This window comes from Phyllobates terribilis, unplaced genomic scaffold (genome assembly GCF_046119375.1).
Source record: "Phyllobates terribilis strain yellow unplaced genomic scaffold, ASM4611937v1 Scaffold_453__1_contigs__length_1468511, whole genome shotgun sequence".
Lineage (NCBI taxonomy): Eukaryota > Metazoa > Chordata > Amphibia > Anura > Dendrobatidae > Phyllobates > Phyllobates terribilis.
In genome coordinates, this window is record NW_027363213.1 from 579,074 (window position 1) to 589,289 (window position 10,216).

Here is a 10,216-nt window from a genome sequence, read left to right on the forward strand (position 1 = left end):
TTTGGAAACTAGACCCCCCAAGGCACCTATCTAGATTCATAGTGAGCACTTGGAACCCCAGGTGCTTCACAAATTGATTCATAAAAATGAAAAAGTGTTTTTTTTTTCACTTTTTCATTTTTACGAATCAATTTGTGAAGCACCTGGGGGTTCCAAGTGCTCACTATGCATCTAGAAAGGTGCCTTGGGGAGTCTAGTTTCCAAAATGGGGTCACTTGTGGGGGAGCTCCAAAGTTTGGGCACACATGGGCTCTTCAAACACAACATGGCGTCCGCTAATTATTCAAGCAAATTTTACAATCAAAAAGTCAAATGGCGCTCCTTCCCTTCCGAGCCCTGCCGTGCGCCCAAACAGTGTTTTTTCCCCAAATATTGGGTATCTGCGTGCCCAGGGGAAATTGCACAACAAATTTTGGGGTCCATTTTTTCTTGTTACCCCTGTGAAAATAAAAAAAATTGGGTCTAAAGTAACATTTTTGTGAAAAAAGTTAAATGTTCATTTTTTTCTTCCACATTCAAAAAATTCCTGTGAAGCACCTGAAGGGTTAATAAAGTTCTTGAATGTGGTTTTGAGCACCTTGAGGAGTGCAGTTTTTAGAATGGTGTCACTTTTGGGTATTTTCTGTCATAAAGACCTCTCAAAGTGACTTCAAATGTGATGTGGTCCCTAAAAAAATGGTTTTGTAAATTTTGTTGGAAAAATGAGAAATCGCTGGTCAACTTTTAACCCTTATAGCTCCCTAACAAAAAAAAATTTTGGTTCCAAAATTGTGCTGATGTAAAGTAGACATGTGGGAAATGTTATTTATTAACTCTTTTGTGTGACATATCGCTCTGATTTCAGGGCTTAAAAATTCAAATTTTGAAAATTGCAAAATTTTCAAAATTTTCGCCAAATTTCCGTTTTTTTCACAAATAAACGCAAGTGATATCAAAGAAATTTTACCACAATCATGAAGTACAATATGTCACGAAAAAACAGTCTCAGAATCAGGGGGATCCGTTAAAGCGTTCCAGAGTAATTACCTCATAAAGTGTCAGTGGTCAGAATTGTAAAAATTGGCCTGGTCATTAACGTGCAAACCACCCTCGGGGCTTAAGGGGTTAAAGGTAAGGTCACTCTGATTGTGACAAGTTTCTATTACTTGTGTTATCCCATATTTTTCTTGCTCTCTTGGTTAGGTATGGAGGAGTGTCTGTCCCTCCTGTTTTTCTGCAAACAATCATGCGGAATCCAAAATGTACTGTGGGTACCTTTTTCCTTGAATCTGGTCTTCATGTCTATTGCCTCTTTATTAATATCTGTGACATTAGAGCAGTTTCTACTCAACTGTAAAAATTAGCCCTTGGATATTGCTTGTTTTTTTTTTAGTAATTTAATAGTGCTCATAGGTTAATGGTAGATGAGAGTCCCTAGGGTCCCATCCCGTTCTTTCTTGATTGGTACATCCAGGAAAGGCAACTGGTAATAATTAAACTCTGATATAAATCTCAGGCCGACTCTATGGATATTGAGTTCCCTGACAAATTCAAGAAATTGTTCACTCGTCTCTGACCAGATGATAAAAATGTTGTCAATATATCTATATCAAACCCCAATATATGGATGCCACCACTTATGATCATCCCTGAATATTGTGGATTCCTCCCACCAGCCCAGGAATAGGTTAGCATACGAGGGGGCACAGGGGCTCCCCATCACAGTACCCCTGAGCTGGTGGAAGTACTTCCTGTCAAAAAGAAATATGTTGTAAGAGTGAATTTTAGAAGATCCTCCATGAAGTCATTATGTCTGCTACACTCTATTGATCTCGATTTCAAGAAATATCTTACTCCTCTGATATCATCCTCATGCGGTATATTACTGTACAAAGCCTCGATATCTAGTAAGGCCTGCTCCCCTACATGCATGTATACATGCTCGAGGGTCTACATGTAGGGGAGCAGGCAAAGGGAAAACCAATTCCAGAGGGATTATTCCAACTGCAGGACCTCAGGGGGTACTGAGGGAACATTATACTGTGTGTGGGGGGATGGTGGTAGTGTAGGAATATAATATACACCTGTTTATATGGAATGTGTTCATTCCCTTGTAATCTTGATATATTTCATGTTCATCCCATGTGCAAGATACACAAGAAATCCATAATATCTCTACATATGTTTGGACCTGTAAGTTTTTGTGTTCATTCTTTTTATTTATTCCTGATCTTCATTCTTTTTAGTATGTCCCGGAACATTAAACTGTGTGGGGGGCATCATACATCCTGCATAAGGGGCATAATGGGGGCATTACACTGTGGGGGGCATCATACATCCTGCATAAGGGGCATAATGGGGGCATTACACTGTGTGGGGGCATCATACATCCTGCATAAGGGGCATAATGGGGGCACTACACTGTGTGGAGGCATCATACATACTGTATAAGGGGCATAATGGGGGCATTACACTGTGTGGGGGCATCATACATACTGTATAAGGGGCATAATGGGGGCATTACACTGTGTGGGGGCATCATACATCCTGCATAAGGGGCATAATGGGGGCATCATACATACTGCATAAGGGGCATAATGGGGGCATTACACTGTGCGGGGGCATCATACATCCTGCATAAGGGGCATAATGGGGGCATTACACTGTGGGGCCAGTAAAGGGGTCCTGTACTATGAGAACAATACGTTTCCTCCCTTCCTGTCTCCATAGTTGGGTCGTATGTATCTATTACAGGAAACAGAACAAAAACCTTATCTATATATATAATTGTCTTATCCCGTCTGTCTGTCTGTCTTTCTGTCTGTCCAGGAAATCTCGCGTCGCTCATTGGTCCGGCAGTGGCCAATCAGCGCTGCGGGATTTCTGAAAAAAGATGGCGGCCGTTAGCGGCTCATCTGCGGGACGGAGCTCAGCGGCGATGCAGCCGGGAGATGAGCGGCATGTAGCAGAGCCAGGTGTGTACGGAGCGGCCAAAAGCAAAGCCCACGAGGTGTGAAGAACATACAACCCCCTAAAGTGACCCCATTTCGGACACTGTACCCACGAGGGAAGTCATCTGAGGGTGTAATGGACGTTCTTACATTCTTATCCCACAGGTGTCTCACTGATTTCTTTACCACTCGTTTGTGTGTAATGGTAGACTCCATACTAAATAAGGAAGGAGTCACTGACTGTGGTGGCCCCTCCCCGGGCCGTGGCAATTGGTGACCCCCCTTCGCTGCCCCTTACTGACCAGTGATCCTGAAGCCCCCGGAAGGATCCAATGAAGCGAAAGGGGACGCTACAAGCCGTCCCATGGATACATAAACACCGGGACATCCCACGTTACTTCCTTTCTTTGTTGGTCCCAGAGTGGAACGTCATGGAGAATTCAGGATCAGGTTAGATTACTGAGGCCCTAAAGGCTGGGTTTGCACAGGGGGGCGAGCGCTGGTTACAGGCCCTCATCTCGGGGCTCAGCGCTCATCCCCCTGGCCCCAGCTCTAATTCCCCGGATAACCCTTCCCCTGGCCCTCAACCCCTTAAGGGTACATCACATCCCCCAATCCCCTCACCCCTTGGGCCCACTCACTCACCACTCAGCGTGCTGCATCCGGATCCTCTGGGACGAGGGGCTGCAGTTCTGCCGCTGTCTGGTCCTGTCCTCCATTCTCGCCCGGCCGCCGCAGACGCACAGCTGCAGGCCACTCATCGTGGCTCACCCCCTGTCTCGCACGACGTCGCGGCAGAGCGAGCATGTGGGGCGGTTTGGCAGGCGCCCCCCGGCGTTGGACGGCGATCGGCTGCGGAACCTCTTCGTGCTCTTGCCGGGGCGGGGGAGCGGGGGTCCGGAGCGAGGCGGTGTGTTCGCGCCGGCGTAGGGTTGGGGGGGGGGGGGTTTCCTCTCGGCGGTCGCGCGCCGGAGCAGGGAGGCGGGCGAGCCACGCGACTAGGCCGCAGAGGCATGCTGGGGGAGGAGGAGCTAATGTACAGGAAGCGCAGGTCACGCCCCCCAGTCCAGAATGCCGCGCGACGGAACAGGAAGCGGTGGCTGGTGCAGTGGTGGATCCTGCGCCGCACTCACAGCGGGCACGGGGCTCCGCTGCACTAGTCTACGATTGTGGGGTGTCTTCTGTGTCGGCAGCGGGCACAGCGGGGATTCAGGTCTCCTGGCTGCCGCCGGTGCTGAAGACAGCACCGAGCATATCAAAGCCCAAACCCCTAAAAACTCCCATCCCGCATCCTGCCGAAGGGCACCCTGGAGAGCGGAGGTCCAGCAGGCACTCCCGCCCTCCAGAGCGCTTTAGGCACAGCACCCCGCTGCCACAGAAAAGAAGTTGCGGGCCATACATTTATCCATCACCTCCCCCTCAACACACAGCAGGGGCTGTGGCGGAGCACAGCTTCGGACAGGAATCCTCTGGCGGGAGCTGTGCTCTGCCAACCCCACAAACACCCCCCCCCGCAGAAAAACCCCTATTAAAAATAAAAGAAAAAGTTCCCAAAACAGCACACATGACCCTACACATCCAGGGGACATGGCTGCCCCTGTAATCACCGCAGCCCATCCAGCGCCCAGTCAAATGATCAATACCATATACCCCTTTGATAGCGCAGCGACGTACGCGCCTGACACCGATATAGCATCACCCTCTAGCTGGACACAAATAGCACCGCCACATCCCGGTGGGACACATGTATACTGCGCAGAACCCCACATACACCGTCAGGGACACAGAGACTCCAGGTGTACTCGCTGCAGGCGAACTCGCTGTAGTTCCTCCTCGACAGATCTACATCACAGCACACAAGTCACCGGCAAAGGAAGAGGTCGTCGCAAGCAAAGCAGAGATCGGCATCCCACAGGAGGGGTAACAGGTCGCGGTCCTCAAGGTGGCGCTCACCATCCTCCGCATCAGAGATGTCGGGCGCAACGTCAAACCACAGCTGCTTGCACCGATCCCGTCCTTCGGGGGGCAGAGATGATTCAAGGGCACCCTCCAGAGCTTACAGCCTGCACGATGAAGCGATTTCACGTAGGTCTACAAGCAGAGGCACGCAGCTCACCCCGAGCGAGACTGGTGTCGAAGTCCCTCCAAACATCGGAGTCCCTCCTCCAGCCGCAGAAATGGGTGAGTGCAATATAAGTATAACTGAAATGGGAAATATTAACAACAACTTAATAACGGCCCTTAAGGCCATAGTCTAAAAACTATCCGCGCCACCAGGCGCAATACATAATTCTACTAAAACAACTCCACCATTAGCCAGTGTACACAAGGACGCATTCTTTTGCGGAATTAGCCCATTAGGCTCACACATAGACGAGGAAACCAGAATGAAAATATGGAATAATGACTACATTGACATTTGGTCACTATTAACCACTGACCAACATACTATAGACAAAGAGAGAAGGGTAGCCGACCGACCATTCGACAGAAACAGACAAAAGGTCGCAAAGACAATGAGCAACTGGTTACAGGCGTTTTCTGTGCTGGGTTGCATCATGGGCCAAAAGCATCCGGAGCGCTGCTCGGAACTATTCATATACCAGGATACGGTGTATAACTCGTACAAAGCACACGGCGGTTCAGCATGGTGGCGCTACGATGAGGAGTTCTGGAGGCGGTTGGCTCTGCAACCACAGCTAGGCTGGGGGGTAAAAGCTACAGACGTATGGTTGCGATTAATGCTGTCACAGAAACAACATCCCTTTACAACAATGGCTACTGGACAACCGGCAACAGCAGGCCAAAATTCAGTGGTCGTACGTAGACCAGGGGCCTGCTGGCAGTTCAATGAGGGACACTGTCGTTTCTACACCTTATGCAGATATAAACATGAATGTTCAGCCTGTGGAGGAGCCCACCCTGCAGCGAGATGTTCTCGTCCCGCAAGCAAATTATCAATTAAACTCCCACAGTCACAAGCCAAGGACCCCGGTGAGCGTAAACGCGATGGGCCCCTGGCTAGACCAATATCCTAAGAAAGACACAGCGGGGCAGTTACGTTTTGGTTTCACATACGGTTTTTTCATCCCTTTCAAACTTAATAAATCGCCCACCTTTGCAAATAACCTTAAATCTGCAAAAGAACACCCTGAAATACTTAAGACAAAAAATACAAAAAGAAGTAGCTCTAGGCAGAGTGGCGGGCCCTTTCCCAACACCACCATTCAGTAACCTAAGAGTTTCCCCTCTAGGAATAATACCAAAAAAAGAGCCAGGTTCATTCGGGCTTATCCATCATTTATCTTACCCAAAAGGAGAGTCTGTAAATGACAGTATTACGTTAGAAGATGCCTCGGTCACCTACGCGTCGTTCGACAGAGCAGTAATGTTAGTACGCGATGCTAGGCCCGGAGCGCTCCTCGCTAAATCCGACATAGAATCCGCTTTTCGCCTACTACCGGTGCACCCAGATTGCTACCATCTGTTGGGATGCCAAGTGAACAATGAATAATTCTACGACACTTGCCTCCCAATGGGTTGTTCAATTTCTTGTTATTACTTTGAACTATTCAGTTCCTTCCTAGAATGGGTGTTGAGGTATGAAACCGGCAATAGGTCCATCACACATTACCTAGATGACTTCCTATTCGTCGGACCAAAAGACTCAAATCAATGGCAATCATTACTTAACGAATTCACAAATATCGCTCAACTGTTCGGAGTCCCATTATGCCCTACACAAACCATAGGCCCCACAACAAAGCTATCGTTTTTAGGCATCAAAATCGACACCACAGCAGGGTTGTTCCGCCTCCCAACGGAAAAAATACAAAAAACATTACACCAGATCGAGGGATTTTGCGCGGTACGGAAAGTAACTCTACAGCAGATGCAAGTATTACTAGGTCTCCTCGTGTTTGCCAGCCGGGTGATGCCAGTCGGAAGGGTTTTTTCTCGTCGTTTATCCCTTGCAACAAAAGGTTCATTAAAACCGAGTCATAGAATCAGAATCACCAGGCAGCTTCGAGCGGACTTAGAGGTGTGGAAAAACTTCTTACAATCATTCAACGGTCATACGTTATTTATGTCAGCAGAACAGTCCAACACTGAACTAAGATTATTCACCGGGGCGGCAGAAGCGGGCGGATATGCAGCGATACTAGATAACCAGTGGTGCACAGGCTTATGGCCTCCATATTGGTCTGAACAAGGATTAACAAAAAACCAGACACTCCTGGAACTCTTTCCAATATTGGTAACAATAGAAATATGGGGCACGTTCCTAGCTAACAAAAATATACGCTTCATAACAAATAACACCAACCTAGCGAACTGCATTAATAAGATGGCATCATCGTCTCTCCCAGTGCTAGGCCTACTGCGCCGGCTAGCATTCCTGTGCCTAAAACACAATATATGGGTTCGCGTGAGCTACAATATTGAAGAGTCTAATGCTGCTGCTGCTAACGCTTTATCACAATTCAATTGGCAGGTTTTCAGAGAGCTCCTCCCCAACGCCCACCCGTCGGGCACCAGTTGCCCACCCTCCCTATGGGATATAATGGCGAACAGCTGATGCCATTAATCAGAGCATCAGTCGCCCCGTCAACGTGGAAAGCATACGGTAAGGCATGGGAAGAGTGGACACGATTAGTAGCAGGCAGACGGGTTGACATATGTAAACAAGCCAGACTAGATGTAACCATAGAATTTCTCCACCAACTAATGATGAGGGGCATATCAGGGGCGTCAGCACAGCGGTGGCTAACTGGAGTGGCATTTCACTTTCAATTACTGAATTGGGAAGATGTGACAAAAAGATTCATCATCAGGCAAGCCTTAAAAGGGTGGAAAAGAGGTCAGCCAAGTCAGGAGTGCAGACGTCCTGTGTAAATAAAACTGCTGTCAGAAATCATATCCCTAACACCAGTAACACGCCACTCACAATTTGAAGCAACACTAGTGTCTACTGCATTTGCGATCGCCTTCTTCGGGGCGCTACGCATAAGCAAATTAGTCCCCCGATCCAAAATCACCACCAGTGGAGGCTTATTACACCAGGACGTAGTCATAGCCAATAATGCAATACGCATACGCAAATCCAAAACGGACCTAGCGGGCAGGGGCACTTGGGTGCTTTTACAACCCACTAACAGTATACTGTGTCCGGTAACAATAGTAAAAACATATACAGCCATCAGGCCACAAAGTAATTTCTTCCTATCACACATTGACGGAACTCCATTATCAAGATACCAGTTCCAAGCTATATTTAATAAATGCCTAACATCAGCAGGGTACCACCCCAAAGATTACGGGACACACTCATTCCGCATAGGCGCAGCCACGGAAGCAGCTAAAGCAGGACTGTCAGAGACGGAAGTTCAGAGGATAGGAAGATGGCGATCCGCGTGTTTTGCAAGATACATAAGACCGGACTTGTTATCCTAACGTGGTTTGTTTCTTTTACAGGTGACGCTAAGCCAACAGTGTGAGTGATAGGCCACTCGTATATATATTGGGCAGAAAAAAGGGCGAAAGTCCGCCCAGGCGGGAGGAATATAGGGTTTCATAACACATATTTCAACTGGAGAGGTATTAGAGGCCTGCGATGACCACATGTACTAATGGAGGTAATCGACATAGGCAGAGAAGCATCAGGTCCGGTCATCTTAGTTATACACGCCGGGGGAAACGACCTCGGTCATTACAAAAGTGCAGAACTAATGGCAATAATGAAGCTAGACACTGAGCGCTTCAGAGCATTTTTTAGTAAACTAACTATAGTATGGTCAGAGATTGTGCCGAGAGCTGTATGGAGAGGTGCGAGAGACATCACGGCCATCGAACGGACAAGGAGGCTAAGAAATATTCGGATGGCAAAATTTGTAAAGGAAAGAAGTGGTGTAGTGATACGACATGAGAGCTGGAAGGAGATAAAGCAGGCCTCATACGGCCCGATGGTGTTCATTTAACGGATATTGGACTGGACATATTCCTGTCAGGACTCCAGGACGGAGTGGAACAAGCGTTAATGATGATGATGGGTGGGGGTCGGAGTCCTGCCTACGAGTATGCAGGATCCTCCGTGGCCTGGAAATAGAAAGGACATGTTGGAAAGTTATTCTTGTTGGCCAACTTGCCGGTGTGGAGACCCAGGGCATGCTGCAACAAGCTGAATTATTTTTGGAAATAAAATGCCTTTCTAATGGAATGAGTTAAAGAGTTAATAAATCTGTGACCGATCCTCACCCATCCAGTTGTAAGAGTTACATTATTGTAGTGTTAAGGAAGGGGTGGCAGTAGGGAGGCTGAGGATCTGGGTTTGGTTGGGGGTCCCCACAGTCTGGTAGACTCCATACTAAATAAGGAAGGAGTCACTGACTGTGGTGATCCCCCTTCGCTGCCCCTTACTGACCAGTGATCCTGAAGCCCCCGGAAGGATCCAATGAAGCGAAAGGGGACGCTACAAGCCGTCCCATGGATACATAAACACCGGGACATCCCACGTTACTTCCTTTCTTCGCTGGTCCCAGAGTGGAACGTCCCAACCACCCTCCCTGATATGAAGACTGTAAGAAGGAGAATCATAGAATTTTTTAAAGTCACAGCGGCCTGGAAATAGAAAGGACATGTTGGAAAGTTACTCTTGTTGGCCAATTTGCCGGTGTGGAGACACAGGGCATGCTGCAACAAGCGGAATTATTTTTGGAAATAAAATGCCTTCCTAATGGAATGAGTTAAAGAGTTAATAAAGCTGTGACCGATCCTCACCCATCCAGTTGTAAGAGTTACATTATTGTATTGTTAAAGAAGGGGTGGCGGTAGGGGGGCTGAGCATCTGGGTTTGGTTGGGGGTCCCCACAGTCATGGCTGTTCTGTGCGCACAGGACCTGTGATGAGGTCACAGGAGGGGAGGAGTCAGGGGTCACATGATCAGGGGCCTCAGTGGATGCAGGACTCTGCTGTGCTGGTTGTCATGGTGCTGGATGAGCTGAAGGTTATGTGTGGGGTCAGGAGGGGTTTACAGTGTGGATGTAGCAGAGCCGTGTGTGTACGAGGTGTACGGAGCAGAGCCGTGTGTGTACGAGGCGTACGGAGCGGAGCCGCGTGTGTACGAGGTGTACGGAGCAGAGCCGCGCGTGTACGAGGTGTACGGAGTGGAGCCGCGCGTGTACGAGGTGTACAGAGCAGAGCCGCGTGTGTACGAGGTGTACAGAGCAGAGCCGCGTGTGTACGAGGTGTACGGAGCGGAGCCGCGTGTGTACGAGGTGTACGGAGCA

At 48.5% G+C, this 10,216-nt stretch overlaps 1 pseudogene; it reads right to left on the reverse strand.

The window, feature by feature from the left end:
• The window catches only part of LOC141229031 (uncharacterized), a 62,934-nt pseudogene extending 53,097 nt beyond the window's left edge, over nucleotides 1-9,837 (reverse strand).
• Between the last annotated feature and the right edge of the window lie 379 nt (nucleotides 9,838-10,216).